A 20,585-nucleotide genomic window follows, 5' to 3' on the forward strand; every position below is an offset into this window, starting at 1 on the left:
ATTTCTTTCCTCTCTCAAGAAGGCAGCTATTCAAACAATGAGGTCATAATTACACAAAGATTTCTCAGGTCTAAATGCAAAGTAAAATAAATAACCCTCTGACTTGGGACCCAAAAGGTATCCAGGAGAAAAATTAGAAAGCTGACCAGCCCAATAAGACCAAGAAAAGCTTCCAAGATGCAGCTAGAAAACCACAGGAGGCATAGTGATCATTCCCAACACTGTTACTCTGATGTGAAGAACTCATGTAAGGCATTTGATTTGAATTCAAAGTCAATAAAGACTTCAAGCACAAAGAAAGAGCCCCAATCCTAACCAGATAATTTATCCTCAAAACCCTTGGGATGCTCCGACTTTGCACTGTTCATTCTCTTTCCCCAGAGCAACTGCCTTACTTTTTCCCTGTGGCATGTAAAACAGCAATTAATAGGAGCATATGGGGAATGGAGTGTTCTAGTTAATTGAATTTTCTAGTTAAAGAAAGCCTAGTTCCTAACAACCCATTCTGTCCCATAAGTTTCCAAAACATCTGAGTCCACTTTCCTACATTACAAAGCGGATTCTAGAGGACAGAATGGAATCTTTGTTTTAGGATCTGGTCTTATCTAGATTTTAGGCCTTCTCCAAACAATTAAGAGAAGTAGTATGGTGAACAGGAGGTGAGACTGTTGAGAGTCAAACTTATATTCAAATCCCCAGCCTGTCACTTACTAGCTAAGTGATATGACCCAACTTATTAACCTCTCTGAGCCTCCCTTTTTTTATTACTTGTGAAATAGGGGTAATGATACCTACACCATAGAGGTTCCATGTGTCTGATACATGTGAGATACTCAGTAAATGACAGCATTGTGATTTTCCTTCAGCTCACTGTTTAGAGCTACAGAGAAGATAAAGAAGGTGTAGGAGATGTTGTTGAATCTGTTTTGATGCCAGGAGGCTCCCTATGAGTTTCTTTACCAAAAAAAAACCAAAAAAACAAACAAAAAAAAACAAAAAACACCAAACAAACAAAAAATATTATTTGATATCTGCCTATCATTCTCTTACTTGCTTCTTTCTCAAAAACAAAAACAAAAACAAAACAGAGAACAGAGAAAACTTCGCTGGTCTCATGAATTCATGAATTCAAATGTCTTAAGTGTCTCTCAGCTTACTCTCTGTTTACTACACCTTATCTGTAGAGGAACAGAATAGCTCCTATAGTTGTAGAACCAGAAGGCATCTTCCAGTCCATTGTGGCTTATAAGACACCACAAGGCCCTACCTGCTCAAATATACCCTCCCTAAAACCTGTCACATTACTTAAATCTCTTCTGCCAAGGTTATCCCTTTGGGTCAAGGCTCTATAGAAGGTTCCATTGGTTGCCAAAGAGAGAAATTTCCTCTTTCAAGAGATTTGCTCAAGAATTAGTTTACCAGATTAACTCGTATTCAGGAGAAGCCTTCAGGTGTTGCTTTAACCTACACTCTGTCTAAGGTACCCTCGTTTATACCCATGGCTTGGATCACCAACCTCAACTCCAGCCCAAGTAATTCCTCCAATGTCACACCCAGACATTCAATGGCTTTAACATCTCCAGTCAGATGTCTTAAAAGCACTTCATAATAATCAGGCCCACACTACTTCCACACCCATCCTTCTCCAAGGTTCCCTATCTCAGTGACTGGCACCACTGATCATCCAATTAATTAAGCTGAGACTTAAGACACATCCTTTATTAATACCTCTCCTTCATTTCTAAAGCACTAAGTCCTGTTGATTTTACCTTTTAAGGATCTCTTGAATCCATCCACCACTCTGAATCTCCACTGTTACTCCTAAATCCAACCCAACATCAATGTCCTGCCTAGACATTCACCATCCAAATGATATCCGCTGATGTCTGCTCTCCACACTGGAGCCATATCTCATTCTTATAAAAAATTAGATTAATCCATATCTCTCCTCAATTCAGATCATTCTATGGCTTCCCGCTGTTGCAAGGATAGTCCCAAATCCTCAACATGGCATGTTGGGCCCTACAGATGGGGACCCCACCTGCCTCCCCAGCCACATATCTCACCACTCTTCCCCTCCTTTCCCTCAGCCACTCTTGCCATCTTCCAGTTTCACACACACACCATGCCCCCTCCCACTTAGAGGCCTTTAAAATAGCTGTTCTCATTGTTTGAGATGCTTTTTCAATCCCATTCCTCTTCGTCTAATTAATTCCCGATCAAGCCCCAAATGTAAGCTCAAACAGCACCTCTTTAAAAAAATCTCCCATGATCCCCAAAGATGACCAGTGATTTGGTGAGGGAGGTAGAATACACAGCCATCGGAGGATATATTAGAATTGACTGGAGAATTTTTCAAAATATACATATTTTGAAAGATTTATTTATTTATTTGAGAGAGAGAGTGAGGAGAGGATCGGAGGGAGAGAATCTTCAAGCACAGAGTCTGCTGAGCACAGAATCTGCTGAGCACAGAGCCCCACGCAGGCCTCAATCCCATGACCTGTGAGATCACAACCTGAGCCGAAACCAAGAGCTAGACACTCAATAAACTGAGCCACCCAGGCACTCCAAAATATATCTTCAAAATATATGTGCCTCTGACTCTGCCCTAATCTCTCATTCATATTCTCTCTCCCTCCCCCCAACAAACATACACAAACACACACACACACACACACACACACACAGACGCACGCACTACCACTATCACTAGATTCTTTTTTTTTTCTTTTTTTTTAAATTTTTTTATTGTTATGTTAATCCCCATACATTACATCATTAGTTTTAGATATAGTGTTCCATGATTCTTATTTGACGTTCTCATATGCCCTAGTTAAGATACCATTAATTGGTATTATTATTAGCCATTATTATGAACGGGAGTATGTTATGAGCCTCAGAAGCATAGAAGTGGAAAAAAAATTGAGGATGGTCTGCAAGATGCCTTCCCACTGCCAATTCGTAATTCTCTGGGGTGCAAAGTATTATGCTCGGACCCAGTCAGCGCTCCCCTGGAAGTGCAGGGCATTAACACGGTAGGGCTGGAGCTGGCCGGTAAATGACAAGATACCAGTTACATGTGAATTTCAGATAAACAACAAATAGTTTTTTAATATTGGTATGTCCCAACTAAAAGTTTTTTGTTATTCATCTAAAATTCAGAGTTAGCTGGTATTCTATATTTTTATTTGCTCCATCTGACAACCCTACATGGGGTAAATCTTTGATAAATGGGACATAAGTGGTGGTTAAATTCTTCTCCCTTCCCAAGGACTGTTCTGAGATATGGTAGCTAATACGGCATGACATATCCCAGAAGATCAAGCAACCACAACCCCAGACGGCAAGCAGTGGCCAGCATCAGTCATAACACGTCAGCTCCCCTCCCTTCCTGACTCACTGCCCTTCTCCCTTGCTCTTGCTTCCCTGGGAGCAAACTCCCTAGACTTCCATGTAAGCTTGGGTCTTAGGTTCTGCTTCCTAGGAAACCCTGCCCACAAGAGATGATGGAAAAATAAACTGTGGTTTATTCATGTGATGGAATTCCCTATAAGAGTTAATATATATGAACTAGATTTATATATATCAACATGCATAGATTTCGAAATTGATGTTAAGCAAAAATAGCAAATTGACAAAGGACACATATGGTATTTTACTATCAATATCTCTTGTAATACAGAGAACAATACTTATACTGTTTATGGAATACATAAAATATAGTAAAGTATAAAATTATGGATGAGAACAAAAACGAACTTGAGGATGTTGGTTATCTCTGGTGAGGGAAAGAGGGAGAAGGGACAAGGATGGGGATGGATGTAGAAAGATTTTAAATGTAACATTTCATTTCTTAAAGAAAAAATCAATTGGAAGCAAATTCTGCAAACTGTGAATATCTGTGTAGTGTAAATGGTGGGTATACAGTATTTTTCTGTATTTTTGTATTCTTGTATTTTTCTGTATGGTCTGCATTTTGTAATCTTTAAAAACCTAATTACATTTAAAATCAGCTGCTTCTAGCTTAGCAAAGGACAAAGCAAGTAGAAATTGATTTCACCTACACTACAGAAGACAAAAGGAAAGGTGAGACACCCAAATTTAATTGCCCAGAGAGAATGTGGAGTCTCTCTCTTTTCATCTCTCACCTAGCATCCACAGAACACCTCTCAAGCATAGCCACTTTGGAAGAGATGATTATATGTAAAACAGCCGAGTACCAAAAAGTTGAAAATCTGGGGTCATACTTACAAAAGAATTGTATCCTAAATATTTATTTATAAGTCTGTTGGTTAGAATTGAAGCCTCAAGGAAGATTTCGCCATAGAGGAAAAAAAATTGTTATCAACTGTGGTTAAATTCTTAAGTTAGCCCTCAAAAGGCCTATTTGTTCTATAATATAAAATTATTGAATTCCAGGGGTGGAAGGGAGCTTAACATAATTGAAATTCTGCACATTTGCAATGAAAAATAGTAGAAAACAACAAGTTTCGAAACTGGTAATGAAACAGCACAGAAAAACAATAGAGTTGAATAAGAAATAGCTTTTTTCATTATCTTGAGTGCTGAAGTTTGAGGACAAGAGGAGCTAATTAAAGGCAGGTTGGAAAGCAAGGGAAGCTTGCAGAAACTGAGGGGGAAGTCGTGGGCATTCCAAGGACTTTTAAGGTTGATTGCATTGGCTTTGTTGTCATTTATACTTTCTACAGTCACTTTAAACAAAGAGCTCTTACTTCCCTTGATGCTCAAGTTATAACTGATGATCTTATACACACTTTTCTACCATAATTAGGGATCTATGATTCAATGAATTGAGACCAGAAAAGACGGTGTGTGCATATCTGCTTGTGTCCATGCGTGTGTGTGTGTGTGTGTTAGTTAAAGAGATTGCCGTAGGGGGTCTTAGCTAAATTCTGAGTGGAGCAGGGAAGGAAAAAGAACCAGCTGAAATGTACCATGGTTTTGGCACAATCCTCCTAAGGGAGGAGAAAAATAAGAAACAAATATAGATCATCCATGCCCTGCACCGGCCACCAAGTATGTGACTGGCCAGAGACAGTATAGCTATGGTTTGAATAAAAACCAAGTACAAAATAAACACACATTCCTCAAAAACTAAAAACAGAACTACCACATGATCCAGCAATTCCTCCTCTGTGTGTATATACTCAAAAGAATTGATGGGACGCCTGGGTCAGTCGATTAAGCATCTCTACCTTCTGCTCGGGTCATGATCCTGGGGTTCTGGGATCAAGCCCCACGTTGGACTCCCTGCTTAGTGGGGAGCCTGCTTCCCCTTTCTCTCTGCCCTGCTTCTGCTCTCTCTCTCAAATAAATAAATACAATCTTAAAAAAAAAAAAAGAACTGAAAACAGGATCTCAAAAAGGTATTTATAGCAGCATTACTTACAACAGCCAGAAGGTAGAAGCAACACAAGTATCCATTAGTGGATACACAAAATGTGGCCGACACATACAATGTAGTATTATTTGGCTTTGAAAAGTAAGGAAATTTTAATCCATGCTACCATATGGGTGAACCTTAAGGACATCATGCTAAGTGAAATAAGCCAATCACCAAAAGACAAATACTGTATGATCTCACTTATATGTGGGACCTAACCTAGTCAAATTCATAGAGACCGAAAATAGAATGGTGGTTGCTAGAGGCTGGGGGAGAGAAGAATGGGGAGTCATTGCTCGCCGGGTATAGAGTTTCTGTTTTACAAGATGAAAAGCATTCTGGAGATGGATGGAGGTAGTTGCTTCCCAACAGTGTGAAGGACCTTAACACTACTGAAGCATACACTTAAAAATGGCTAAGATGGTAAATTTTATGTTATGTGTATTTTATAACAATTAAACATAAAATAAATAAATAAATAATAAAAATAAAATAAATACGCCACAGTGTTGGGGAGATGTGGGTGGGGCAAATGGAGTGGTCTCAAGGAAGATGAAAAAGGGACTGAGAGCTATAATAACGTCAGGTGAAATCATCTGCAGGACAATCACCACTTCCACTAACCTAGTACCTGCTGCTTTCTCTTCTTCACATTTATTACCACTGCAATCACGTATTTGCACAGCAATGTTTTAACGTCTCTCTCCTCTCAATCCCGAGGTCAATGAAGGTAGGAGCCACATCTGCTGTGCCCACCACTACCTCCCAGGCCTTCGTTACTGACTGACACTTCATGAGACTTAGTAATACTTAATGGAATGAATGCATTTGTAGCCACAGAAATAACCATCCCCTAAAAGTCTGATTACAGTAAAAGAAAGCAATTTCAAAAGATAGAATATAACGGAACAATAAATGCTACGAATGATAAGACTCGTGAGTATCAAAGTAAGCAATGGCGTTGTGTCTTGGGAAGTTTGCATGGAGAAGGAGGAAGCTGGCTTGAGTCCTAACCCTGGCCCTGCTCCACTTTGTGTGTGACCCCCAGCTGGGCTGTGGACATTTCACTGCTATTCCATGCTGAATATGACCCACTTGTCAATAATTAAATACAGACAATTCTACTTGCAAGGGCCTCTGATTTTATTTGCAAAGTTTCTCTTTTGTCCTGTGGGTCTGTGATTAAATAGGAGAAAATTAACGTGATTAATAGGATCTTAAAGTTCTGATTCTGCAAATATCAATTTCTCTGAGCTGCACCTACTTCCTCTTTAAAATTGGCATGGCCCAGGGGCGACTGGGTGGCTCAGTTGGTTAAGTGACTACCTTTGGCTCAGGTCATGATCCCAGGGTCCTGGGATCGAGCCCCACATCAGGCTACCTGCTCGACGGGGGGCCTGTTTCTCCCTCTCCCACTGCTTGTGCTCCCCTTCTCTCTCTCTGACAAATAAATAAATAAAATCTTTAATAAATAAATAAATAAATAAAATTTAAAAAAATAAAATTGGCATGGCCCTAACATTAAACTTTTTGGCACCTGGGCCTGATAAATTTCTAATAAAGTAAACTGAAGCTCTTTATAAATAAATAATATATATATGATGAGTATAGCACCTTGAATTTATACAACAGCTCCAAAAAGTGTGCTTCATTTATCTACCAAAAGAGAGAGGGGGAAATAAAAACTCCCTTTGGGTAACAAATGGATAAATACGAGTAGTAGTATTATCCTTGGCTACAAAATGAATACAAGAGGCAAAGAAAGGTCAGACAACTTGCCCAAAGTCACTCTGGAAGTCAGGATGGAGATGAGAAAAGAACCCAGGCTGCCAGGCTCCTGGCCCAATGCATTTTCCCTCAGGGCGATAAATTACAAGAGTTAGGTTAGGTTTCTAGATTCTCCAGATGTTGCCATCCCCTCAACGTCCTTGTGCTGCCACCCAATGCTTTCACATTTTTTATGGAGTTAGATGAAAGTCTCCCTCCTCCTGACAGCTTTATTACCTCAAGAAACCATTATCTCCCTCTAACTCAGAAAGTTATATGCAATTGTTGGTGCAGTAACCAAACAGGAGTCAAAGACATTTCTATGATTGATGCATCCTTCAGTGGAAAACAGCTGAAAATATTACTGCTTTGATATTCCCTTTTTTTTTTTTCAGGCCTAAAGGTTAATCAGTTGACAGTGTTACACAGAGGGTCTTTTTAAAAGTCCAACAACAAAGAGTCTGTGTAAGCTGGAGAGCACCTCCGAGGCTAGGAAGAGTTGTTAATCCCCAGAAGAGAATTTTGAACAAAGTGGGGAAAGGTAAGCACTGTTAAATTCACAGGATGGTTTGGTGGCCCTTCATGCAAATGCAGGGGTCAGAACGGAAAGAGAACCAAGCAGGACTAAAATTGCTTAAGTACGATTGCCAATCCAAAGGGAAGAAAAAGAAAACATATGAAAAATATAGGAAAAGGAAAGATATTTAGAAAATGAAGAAAGAGGAAAGAAAGAAGAGAAATATAAAAAGAAAGAGTAAAAGAAAAGAATGAAGCATATATTAGTAATAAACAATAGTTATAATATTTAAAACTTATAAAAGGCTTTCATATATATCTATTCATGTATTGCTCAAAACTCCTGCACAGTAGATAACATCAGCCCAGTTTGAAGAATGAGGCTCAAACGCCAAAGATCAGAAAGTTAGGAAACAGAAGACAAACTCAAATACAGCACCTAAGGAAGCTTGTCCTAGGTCATATCAGGGGGAATTAAGCCTAGACTCTGGTTGTGGCCCCAGGGACTATGTGGGAACCCTCAGCCACATACCATAGTAGAAAGAACCCCAAGAGCCTTCACTCCAGACCCTGCATAAGTTCCATCTCCTCCAAGAAGAAAAGGTTAAGAGGAGCATAGCAGGGAGGCCTACTTCCTCAAAAATGAAAAAGAATAGAATAGAATTTTAAGTGTTCTGCTTTCAGAAAGAACAGCACATGCAAAGATATTGCAGCACAAAATAATGTCCAATATTAGAAAGCATGAAAAGTGATCAGCCTGAGTGAAACATAAGGCAAAAGATGTCAAATATAAGATGATTCTGGCTCAGTGATTGAGTGATGGGTCCAGGAAGGCCTTATAAACCACACTGAGGAGCATAAAGTTTATCCTATTGGCAATGGGGAGACTTCAAAGGTTTAAAGACAAGAGGAAGCATTGCAAATGACATCATCAAATTTGTTTTGAAAAAATAACCCTGACTGCAATGTGGCAGAAGAGAACAGTGTCTATGAAATAAGAATGGGGTGAAATTCAAGCATGGAAATATGACCTTAAAGATAGAGGCACCTGGGTGGCTCGGTCAGTTAAGTGTCCAACCCTTGGTCTCAGCTCAGGTCTTGATCTCAGTGTCATGAGTTTGGGCCCCACATTGGGCTCCACGCTGGGTATGAAGCCTACTTTTTTAAAAAAATGAGAAAAGAGGGGGGCGTCTGGGTGGCGCCTGGGTGGCTCAGTCATTAAGCGTCTGCCTTCGGCTCAGGTCATGATCCCAGGGTCCTGGGATCGAGCCCCTCATCGGGCTCCCTGCTCCATGGGAAGTCTGCTTCTCCCTCTCCCACTCCCCCTGCTTGTGTTTTCTCTCTACTGTGTCTCTCCCTGTCAAATAAATAAAATCTTTTTAGAAAAATGAGAAAAGAGGGGCACCTGCGTGGCTCAGTTGGTTAAGCATCCAACTCTTGACCTCGGCTCAGGTCATAATCTCAGGATTGTGAGATCGAGCCCAATGTCCAGCTCCATGCCAGGCATGGAGTCTTCTTAAGATTCTCTCTCTCCCTCTCCCTCTCCCTCTGCCCCTCCAACCCTCCTCTTTAAAAAAAAAAGGGGGGGGGGACATGTTCTAGAGATATTTTATTTTATTTTGGCGGGATATTTTAGAAGTACAGTCAATAGGTGGAGCCCAGGGAGGGAAGAAGTTAAAGATGATTCTGGGAATTCTGGCTTCTATAAGTGGATAAAGTATATATAATAGCATCCATCAAGACTGAGAAGATAAAAATGTTTATTCAGGGCATATTGAATTTGATGTGTCTTTGGACATAGGTGTATGTGTCAATCAAGCTGATAGAAAGTTGGTTCTGAAGCCCAAAAGAAAGTTAGTACTAAGATAGATTTGGGGATTGTCAATATATAGATGATGGTAGAAGTCATGGCAGGAGAAGTAAATGTCAATACCCAGCCTGTATTGATCTCTTTGAAAATTCAGCCTTCAAAAGAACCTTAAGTTGGGACACCTGAGTGGCTCAGTAGGTTAAGCATCTGCCTTCAGCTCAGGTCATGATCCCAGGGTCCTGGGATCAAATCCTGCATCGGGCTCCTTGCTCAGCAGGGAGCCTGCTTCTCCCTCTCCCTCTGCCTGCCATTCCCCCCTGCTGGTGCTCACTCTCTCTCTCTCTCTCCCTGTCTCTCTGACAAATAAATAAATAAAATCTTTTTTTTTTTTTAAGGACCTTAAATCATGTAACAAAGAAAGTGAAATGCCCACTATATAATTGGCTTTCATAGCCATACCGTATCAATGGTATAGCAACCGTACCAGGGGTTTCCAACCAACTGGCTGCTAGACTCACCAATATCTATTTTCAACCCCTGCTCACTCTCCACTCTCTCTTCTGCATGTTTACAGAGCGGCATATCACTTGACATGCTTCTCAGGCTCTGGATCCGCCTGCTTTGTTTCCCAAATGCCAGCTAACACTTTCTTCCAGCTGCAGGATCTCCAAGGAATGATAATCCAGTGAATGCCCCAGTTATCACATGGCCCTAGGAATCTGCATGCATATACTCTTCTGGGCCACCATCGACCTGCCTTGGACACCCTGAAACTAAAGAAGAAATATCTCAACAGCCAAAAGTGGTAACAACCTGAAAGTCCACCCACAAATGCATGGATAACAAAATGTGTTATATCCATGCAATGGAGTATCACCCAGCCTTAACAAGAAAGGAAATCCTAAGACATGCTCCAAAATGGGGACATTTCAAATGCTACGTTTGAGGACATTAAGTGAAATAAACCACTTATGAAAGACAAATACTATATGATTTCACTTATATGAGGTACCTAGACTAGTCAAATTGATAGAAACAACAAATAGAATGGCGGTTGCCAGGAGCTAAAAGAAGGTGAATGGGTTGTGTTCAGTGGGGACAGAGTTTCTATTTAGCAAGATGAGAAAGTTCTAGAGATGGATGGTGGTGGTGGTTATACAATAATGTGAAGGTACTTAATGCCACTGAATTGTACACTTAAGAGTGGTTAAAATGGTAAATTTTATGCTATATATATTTTATCACAATAAAAAATGAGGCAAGCAAAAAAAAAAGATATCCAACCTAAGAATAGTTGATTGTTTTATATTCACAACACAGAATACAACATAGCAGTGAAAAAGGACTAATGCTATATACAAAGACATAAATGCATCTCACATACACAATGCGAAGCACAAAGAGCCAGATACAAAAGGGTACGTTTTATACCATTTCATCTACGAGAAGTTCAAGAACAGGCAAAACTGATGTGTGGTGACAGAAGTCAGAACCAGGGTGCCCTAGAGGAGGTGTGTTTAGTGGAAGGGGTCAAGACAGGACCTTCTGCGTGTTGAAATGTCCCGTATCGGGTGGTGGTTACAAAGGTGTATTCATAAGTTCATCAGGCTGAACACCTAAGATGTATGCACTTTACTCTAGGCAAGTTATGTCTCAATGTTTTAAAAATTTAAAAAGGGTCCCCTTGACACAAAGTGTTTAAATGTTGCCAGGTGGCTTCAACAGCTAGCTGAGAGCAGCTGAAGCGTGGGAATCTGAGTTGTGATTGAAGAGGGAAAGAAAGTAAGAATTTGTGGGGGAGGGCGAGGTAGTACAAGGGACGTGCCCCTTAGGTTTTGGAAGAAAAAGCACAAAAATTGCCGTCATGGTGGTTACGTGGCACAGAAAAGGAGATCGAGGGTTACCATTTCACTTCAAAGTTGAGATCAGTAAAATCCAATTAATAAAGAATTATTGAGCACTTAGTGCCAAACACAATGCAAAGTTCTAGGTCAGTATCTCAAAGTAGGTCAACTGCATGGGAATTGTGTAAGTTGTTTGTTTAAAGTGAAGATTCTTGAGCCCCGCCCCAGATCTACTGACTCAGACACTCAGGGGGCTGGGCCCAGGAATCTCTTTTCAGGAATCTCTTTTCAACATCACCCCAAGTGACTCTACAAAGATGAATAATATATACTTGTTCCGCACTAACCTCTCTGCCCTCAAGGGGGTCAGGGGATGGAAACGAGCCAAACAGATCATCTCCAGATAATGTGGCAACGACGATGATGAAGGTATACAGAGACTGCTAAGGGAGCTCGGAAGGAATATCTGAGGCTGGAAGGAAGAAGAGGTCAAATCGGGTGAGCTCATACCTGTACTGAATCAAAAAGGCAGGGGAGCAATTAGCAGAACAAATTGGGGGGAAGAAGGCAGAAAGGTGACTAGTTTGCAAAGTGCGGTTTCCAGAAAGCAGAATCCGCATCCCTGAGGAACTTGTTAGAAATGCAAATTCTCAAAACCCCATCCCAGACTGACTGAATCCAAATTTCTGGGGGTGGACCCAGCAATCTGTGCTTTCAAGCCCTCAGGGGATGCTGATGCCCACTGAAGTTGGATTAACCAGAACTGGATGTCAGGCGGCTTCCGAACCAGGCTGCCTGGATCCAAATCCGGGCTCTGCAGCTTCCTTGCTGGGTGACCTGAAGCGAATTGCCTAATCTCTTTGGGCCTCAGTTTCTTCACCTCTATAATAATAGTACTTAACTCATAATCATTACCCATACAGGGCCTGGCATGCACTAGGTGTTTATCTTTCGTAGCAGTGGTGGTGTGGGCAAAAGGACCTCGGGGCGGTGGCAGGGCTGTTTCAGAGGAAGCTGGGATCTGAGCCTCAGGCACGAAGCAGGGGTGACAAGAGGTCAGCAGAGGACAGATGATGACATTTTGTGTTCAAAAAAGAAAAAGACACTGGGAACTTTTGCATCCAAAAAGATGGACTCCATGTGTTTTTCCTATTCCTCCCACTAAGTACAGTGAAAACCCCTGGATATAATACATCAGGCTCTGAAAAGTGGAGAGGAAAAGGCAGACCAGGGAGGGACCTCAGGCCCCAAGGAATGACCCAGTGATGAGTTCACTGGATTTCTTTTGTTGTTGTTTCTTTCAGCCTCACATACCCCAGACTTGAGGCTGATGTACCTGGCAACCCAGAAATGCCATGGGGTGCAGATAATAAGAGCCTTGGCAAACGCATGCTCCTTAGCCAAAGGGACAGGAAAGGGGCAGCCTAGAAAGACAGCTTTTAGGTCACAACTGCTCTGCTAGAGCCAAACACCACAGAAAACACCGTGGCCCAGGGCCACCTACGCCAGCAAAGGCTGAGTAAGGAGGCCAGATTCCACCTCGGTCAGGCTAGAATGAGACACCTCACATCCGACACAGGGAGTTGTCAGAGAGACTGGGACCACATTGCCCATCAGGGTGTAGTGTCAGTGGAGACCACGTGGGGGCCAGGAGGAGCACCCACCTTCTTCTGCCAGGGGCACCTCACCCCTTCTGCAGGACGTCAATATTGGATGGGGGATACTGTACTCTAATTTTGCAAGAGTTACAGTTGGGGAAAATTTGGTAAAAGTTACAGGGCTCTCATGTTGTTTTTTAAAACTGCATGTACATCTACAATGATCTCAAGATTGAATAATTTTTTAAAAATTCAAAAGAAAACTGAACCAAATCTTACAGCCACGGAGAGCTATGGATTTTAGGCTAAAAGTGACGGATGAGATTTGTACCGTAATCAACCATTTCTGAGTGCGGTTTCACAAAGGGCTCGGATCATGACAGCTTCCAAATATCCCTGAAATTAACCTGAGGGGAGCTGTTGGCACACACGTCGCAAACTGCCTGCTCCGGAGAAAGAATCTTCCATTCAGCACCATCAGAGCTCATGGCTAGTCTCCCAAAGAGGAGCCAAAGGACAGTTTGAAGTTTCTGGGTTGCTGGGGTGATGACCCTAAAGCCTGTGGGAAGTCTTCAGGGAAACGCCCAGGGGGGTGAAGGAGGACATTACTTACAGAAAAGCAAGATCGTGCTTTGAGAAGCTCTTGTTTCTGACAAATATGCTTGTGAACCAACTCTATTAGCTCCAGTCGGACCTGGCAGTCTGAAAGGGTGAACACAAATCAGTACGACTGGTGACCAGAGGAGGTTGTGGGGCACTTTTACACCAAGAGAGATTTTTGAAAATGAAAACTGTAAGACACTTCCTGGGCAATTAATGTGTTTCCACTTGCACAGCTCTGGTTCCATCATTTCAAGCCTTGCACCCCAGTGGGATGGAGGGACCCTGGCCAGCAACAGGGGCCAGCATGGGGAGGGAGAGGAAGAGAGCAGGTTGGTGATCAGTAAACCCTTGTGGAACCCTGCAATGAAAACAAATGGCTTGATGAGTATTGAAGGGAAGATTAGTCAGAGAGCACCAGAGCTCAAAGAAGAAGGCGCTCGGGACAGGCCAGAGAAGTCAAGGTGGGCTTCTAGGAGGAGGTGGGGTTTGTGCAGAGTCCTGAGAGAGACCAACACATGGGGCCTTAGGGAGGGAGGAAGTGACATGGGGTGGAACAGGAATTCACTATTAGGCAAGGTGTTTAAAACAGTGCCATTGTGAAATTGGGGCTCTTCAGCTCAGGTAGCAAAAACGTGAAGCTAATAATGATAGAGTTGCAAAATGAATCTCTGAGGTGATTGGCTTTGTGCAAAAAATAATAAAATTAGTAAATCAATTTAACAAAAAAAATGGGGGAAAGATCTCCATTGGTCTATTTTCTTTTTTAAAAATATTTTAGCTATTTATTTTAGAGAGAGAGAGAGACAGCACAAGCAGGAGGGGCAGAAAGAAAGGGAAAGAGAGAATCTCAAGCAGACTCCGTGCTGGGTGTGGAGCCTGATGCAGGGCTCGATCCCAGGACCCTGGGATCACAATCTAAGCTGAAGGCAGACACTTAACCAACTGTGCCACCCAGGCGCCCCTCCATTGGTCTGTTTTCAAATCCACTTAGTGGTAGTGAAGTATTACACGTAAGTGCATAGAAAGAATGAATCCACCGAACAGATCTGCTCACAAGGCCAGCATGGTGCTACCCGCTGCTGTTCAAGCTCAGCTACGTGCCCTCTAATCATTTCATTTCCTTCTACTCTTTTCTGGGCAACCTCTTTCAAAACCAATGCTTATGTGCCCTGCCTGGACCTCATTTGGCCTTCAAATGGCACCTGAGGCACCGAAATCTTAAAATGAAACACAAACAGATGCACCCAGATGATGGCCTAAGCATATGCTATTTTAAAACTTATTATTGAAATTAAAACATTTTGGGGTCCCCTGGCTAGCTCAGGCAGAAAAGTGTGTGACTCTTGATCTCAGGACCATGGGTTTGAGCCCCACATTGAGTGTAGAGATTACTTTAAAAAATAAAATAGAAAGAAAGAAAGAAGAAACATTTTTGTGAAATCTGAGGATACCTCCCCAAAGATAAATCTGGAGGTCTCCAGAGGTCCAGGGACCCCAGTTCAAGGAAGGGAGCAGAGTTTGGGAGGTAGAGGGAGATGCAGAAAGCTGCTAAGGTGATGGAAGGCCTGGGGCAACGACACAGTTGGAGCTGGATGGGAAGATGGGGAAAGGACTTGGGAAGTCGAGGAGAAGGGAAGAATGAAACTCTGAGCAGTAGGCTCTGGAGTCCATGAATCAGCATCATCTGATGCCCCACCTGTCTTCAGTTGCTGTAACAGACAGAACTGCCACTTGTGAAGTCTTCTCTAGCACTGTTTCTCTGGATGCAATTCTCAACACCCTACCTTTTTTGAAGCTTGGCTCCTTCTCTTTGATGAGTTCTTTAGCCAAAATATTAGTTTCCAGAAAGGTCTTCACTAACCCCCCAATCTTTTTTCTTTTTTTTTATTTTATTTTATTTATTTATTTGACAGAGAGAGAGATAGTGAGAGCAGGAGCACAAGCAGGGGGAGTGGGAGAGGGAGAAGCAGGCTTTCCCGCCGAGCAGGGAGCCCGATGCGGGGCTCGATCCCAGGATCCTGGGATCATGACCTGAGCCGAAGGCAGATGCCTAACCATCTGAGCCACCCAGGTGCCCCACTAACCCCCCAATCTTAATAAGTTTCCTCACATTATTCTTCTATGCAACTCGCTCTTTGCCTTTGAGGTTTGTATTAGTTTCCTATTGCTGCTGCAACAAAATAGCAGAGACTTAGTGATTAAACAATACAAACATATCCTCCTGCAGTTCTGACAGTCAGGAGTCCTACAGTCAAGGTGTCAGCAAAGCTACATTCCTTGTGGAGGCTTCAGAGGAGGATCTGTGTCCTTCCCGGTTCCAGGTCTTAGAGGGGGCCTGCATTCCTTGGCTCACAGCCCCTTTCAGCTTCAAAGCCAGCAGCACAGCATCCTCTAATCTATCTCTGTGCCCACCTTCACATCACCTCCTCTGACTCTGACCCTCCTGCCTCCCTCTTATAAAGACCCTCATGATGACATTGGGCCTTCCCAGATAATCCAGGAAAATCTCCCCATATCAAGAGCCTTCTCTAACCACATTTGCAAAGTCCCTTTTGTCATGTAAGGTAACATATTCACAGGTTCTGGGGATTAGGATGTGGACATCTCTGGGGCCATTATTTATTCTATAACAAGGCTCTTACTACAACTCAACTTGCTTACTTTTTTATTGTCTATCTCACACATCAGACTGTAGGGTCCATGGGTAAAAGAACTATGACTGTATTATGGTGCTGAGGGCATAGCAAATGGTCATTAAATATTTAATAAATGAGAAATGAGTAAAGGAATGGCAGGATATATGAAGATGGAGGACATGGCTGAGATATCTTCTAAGGAAGTTGGACATGGCTATTCTGTCTATTCCAGATTTCACTAAAAATGGTAGAAAGCAAACCAACCTTGCTCAAGACACCTTCCTTTCACTGGTCTAGAGTATATATATCAACCCTAGGGAAGGTCTTTGACTGGAGTTCAAGAGTCCACCCCATTATGGAGCAATCCTTGTAGCCATGAAAATAAGGTGATGTGATTGTCAGAATCATCACAGCCACCAGGCTAGAATTGGGGAGGGGTATTTTGGAAAAAGGTAACAGGGGTGCTGCTGCCAGACAAGGGGGAAAGGAATGTTGGACAGATAGAACAAATTCTGCCCAACAGCATCCGAGCACTTATTACCAATAAAAGCTATCACTAAATCATCTTGCATCTTTTAACCCTCTTTCTTTCCTTCTGTATGTATCTTCATCTCTAATGATTTGTCCTTTAGCCAGTTTTCTATGTCCTTCATCTTTCCACTTTTTCCCTTTTTCCTCCAAAAGACATGGCTGATATATAAAACCAAACCGTTTATGTAAATGTGTTATGCCTACAAAATAAAGCTTTGTATCCCCAGCTCTTATTTTTAAAGCAAATGAGTTGGAACATTCTACACTCAAGAGTGCAGTAAAGAGAGTTCCTGGTTAGAAGCTTGAAGTCTTGTGATCTGGCACTAATTCTCTAACTAGCTGTGTGACACAAAGTCAGTTCCCCAGGCTTGACTTTAAATCTCTTTCTGTGAGGGCACGTCAGTGGCTCAGTTGGTTAAGCATCTGCCTTTGGCTCAGATTATGATCCCAGGGTCTTGGGATCAAGTCCCATGCCAGGCTCCCCACTGAGCGGGGAGTCTGCTTCGCCCTCGCCCTCTGCCCCTCCCCCTGCTCATGCCCGTGCTCTCTCTCTCAAATAAATAAATAAAATCTTTGAAAAAAAATTTTTAATTAAATTTTAAAAAATCTCTTTCTGTGAAATGAAGAAATGGGTCTAAATGATCTCTAAGATTGTGAACATCTCTAAAATTATATTACACAAAAGTAAAGAGTAACTAAAATGCAAGGAAGAATGTTCATAACCAGGAAGGTGGGTTGCATATAATCTTGGAGTCGTGTTTTGTTCTGTTTTTAGGAATCATTGCCCTTCAATAATAACAGCAATAATACTAATAAGCTTACATTTATTGAATGATTACCATGTCCTAGACACTGTTCTAAGTAGTTTACATGTCGCAGCTCACTTAATCCCCAGCTGGGGATAACTAAAGCACAATTGACAGAAAGATGCTCTGCCCCTGAATTATAGATTGCTGGCAACAGTCTCCCCATGACAGTGGATCCTCAAATCAGGAAAAAGAAAGCTATTTATTGACCTGCCCCAGATGCTGTATTTTGCACCCATCTTGCTTACGCCTCATAACTTACAAGATAAACATTCATGTATTTCTCCCTTTGGCTGACAATCAGTAACTATTTAAAAAGAGATATTCCAGTTCGAGATAGTGATAGATTAGGATCCTGAACTCACCTCCTCCCATGAACACACTGAATCTACAGCTGCATTTGAAACAACTTCCTCTGGAAAAAAATACCTAAAAACTGGCTGAGCAACTCCTATGCAACAGAAGAATGAGAGAAGGTCCATATCCAAGCAGACAGGAGAGACCGTCTTCCCATAAACTTCTCCCCCAGTGCAGTGACCCACAGTCAGGAGGGAACACAAAACCCAGAACTTCTCCTTGAGGAGCGAAGGATTTGAACCCCACATTGTGCACACCCAATTTTTAAGACTTGCACCTGGGAGATGAGCCCCCAAAACAGCTAGCTTTGAAATGCAATAGCGCTCATGTCCACAAGATCCATAAGACTATAACAATCTGAGTAAAGTCTCTTAAATGGCTCATGCACTCAGACTCACCCACCCCAAGGCCCAGTGTGGAAGTGGCCAAACGAGGGGCACTCAGACTTTGTGTGAAAGAGGCTCATTTGCTTGACTTGGAGCATCAGCCTGAGGGGCAGGCATCTGATAAAAGGAGATGTGATAGATTAAAGATGGTTGCCAATTAATTTGCTGTTCCTCCCATTAAGAAGTGGGAACTATTTCCCTTTCTCTTGAAACTGGGCTGACCCCATGACTTACTCTAAACAATCAACAATGATCAAACTTACACGGGGCCAGTTCCTGGCTAAGGCCTTGTCCTGATGGCTTCTCCCTCTGCATTCGGGGAAACCAGCAGCCATGCTATAAGGAAGTCCAAGCTATCCTGCTGGAGATAAGGATCACATGGAGAGGCCTGGGGATGAGACGAGAGAGAGAGAGGGAGAGAAACTGAGCTTTGTAGAGGAATTTTCCAGCTGACAATCAGCACCCAGACCCCAGACATGTAAGAGAGGCTTTCTCCCCACACCTCTTTTTTTTTTAACCTTTTGACCCTCTTCACCCATTTCTCCAGACCCCAACCCCTCACTTCTGGCAACCACAAACCTCTCTGTATCCCATTTACAATTGCATCAAAAACAATAAAATAACTAGGAATAAATTTAGCCAAGGAAGGGTAAAACCTGTATATAGAAATCTATAAGACATTAATAAAAGAAACTGGAGAAGACACAAATAAATGGAAAGATTTTTCTATGCTCATGGGTTGGAAGAATCAATATCATTAAAATGTTCATACTACCCAAAGCAATCTAGGGATTCAGTGCAATCCCTATCAAAATTCCAATGGTGTTTTTCAAAAAAAGAACAAATAATTCTAAAATTTGTATGGGAATCACAAAAAACTCTAAATAGCCAAAGCAATCTTGAAAAAGAAAAACAAAGCTGGAAGTGTCACACTTCCTGATTCCAAAGTATATTTCAAAGCCATAGTAATTAAAACTATATGGTATTGAGGGGTGCCTGGGTGACTCAGTTGGTTGGGCAGCCAAATCTTGATTTCAGCTCAAGTCATAATCTCAGTGTCACAGGATCCAACCTCACATCAGGCTCTGTGCTCAGCGGGGAGTCTGTGTGGGGATTCTCTCTCTCCTCTCCCTCCACCCCTCCCCCCACTCACACACATGTGCTCTCTCTCCCTAAAATAAATAAAAATAAATTAAAAATGAAATTAAAAAATAAATTAATTAATTAATAAAATAAATAAATAAATCTAAAAAAAAAAAAACTGTATGGTATTGCCATAAAAACAGATACCTGGATCAATGGAATAGAATATAGAACCCAGAAATGAACCCATGCATATACAGCCAATTAACTTATGACAAAGGAACCAAGAATATACAATGGGGCAAGGACAGTCTCTTCAATAAATGGTGTTGGGAAAACTGGAGAGCCACGTGAAAAAGAATCAAACTTGACCACTATCTTACATGATACAAAAAATCAACTTGCAGTGGATCCAAGATTAGAACATAAGACCTGAAACCATAAAACTCCTAGAAGAGAACATAGGCAGTAATTTCCTTGGTATAGGTCTTGGGGATGATTTTTTAAATCTGACACCAAAAGCAAAAGCAACAAAAACCAAAATAAATAAGTGGGACTACATCATACTAAAAAGCCTCTGCATAGGGACGCACGGGTGGCTCAGTCGGTTAAGCATCAGCATTCAGCTCAGGTCATGATCCCAGGGCCCTGGAACCGAGTCATGAGTCGGGCTCCTTGCTCGGCAAGGAGCCTGTTTCTCCCTCTGCCTGCCACTCCCCCTGCTTGTGCTCGCTATCTCTCTGACAAATAAATAAAATCTTAAAAAAAAAAAAAAAAAGCTTCTGCAGAGAAAGGAACCCATCAACAAAATGAAGAGGCAACCTACCAAATGGGAGAGGCCTTCTCAAATCTTCCAGCCAGCGAATCCACTACCTGGATGCGGCCATATGAGACACCTTCAAGGAGACCAGCAGAAGGACTTCCAGTCAACCCTAAACTCATGAGGAATAATAAATCACTGTCGCTTTAAGGCACTAAGTTTTGGGGTAGGTCGTTACACAGAATTATTTATGTGAAACAGGAACAACGAACTCTTTCTCATTTCTTCTCAGTTACACAGGTGCTTTGACCAGTGAGAGCAATAAGTGTCAGTTACTTAATGTAAGTTAGAGGATAGAGTCTACCTCTCATAATACATAAGGATAGCTGTTCTCCCACAGAGTGTAAGAGTTTAGCCTAGAGTCAAATGGCACCGATGTTAGGTCTTGCCTATGCATGCAAACCATGCAGACAGCGGCAAG

The 20,585-nt window shown here is 42.0% G+C and overlaps 1 protein-coding gene across 2 annotated transcripts in view; it reads right to left on the minus strand.

The window, feature by feature from the left end:
• LOC118518185 (uncharacterized) overlaps positions 1-20,585 on the minus strand; it is a 287,064-nt gene that overhangs the window by 146,578 nt on the left and 119,901 nt on the right. The window contains exons 5-6 of one of the 2 annotated variants that reach the window (XR_013443299.1): positions 18,525-18,649; positions 11,692-11,816 (exon numbers count right to left, since the gene is read on the minus strand). The gene's annotated coding sequence lies outside the window, so the exon portion shown is untranslated. The remainder of the gene's footprint in view (positions 1-11,691; positions 11,817-18,524; positions 18,650-20,585) is intronic. The other variant, XR_013443298.1, reaches the window with a different exon arrangement.

Source organism: Halichoerus grypus, chromosome 13, assembly GCF_964656455.1.
Source record: "Halichoerus grypus chromosome 13, mHalGry1.hap1.1, whole genome shotgun sequence".
Lineage (NCBI taxonomy): Eukaryota > Metazoa > Chordata > Mammalia > Carnivora > Phocidae > Halichoerus > Halichoerus grypus.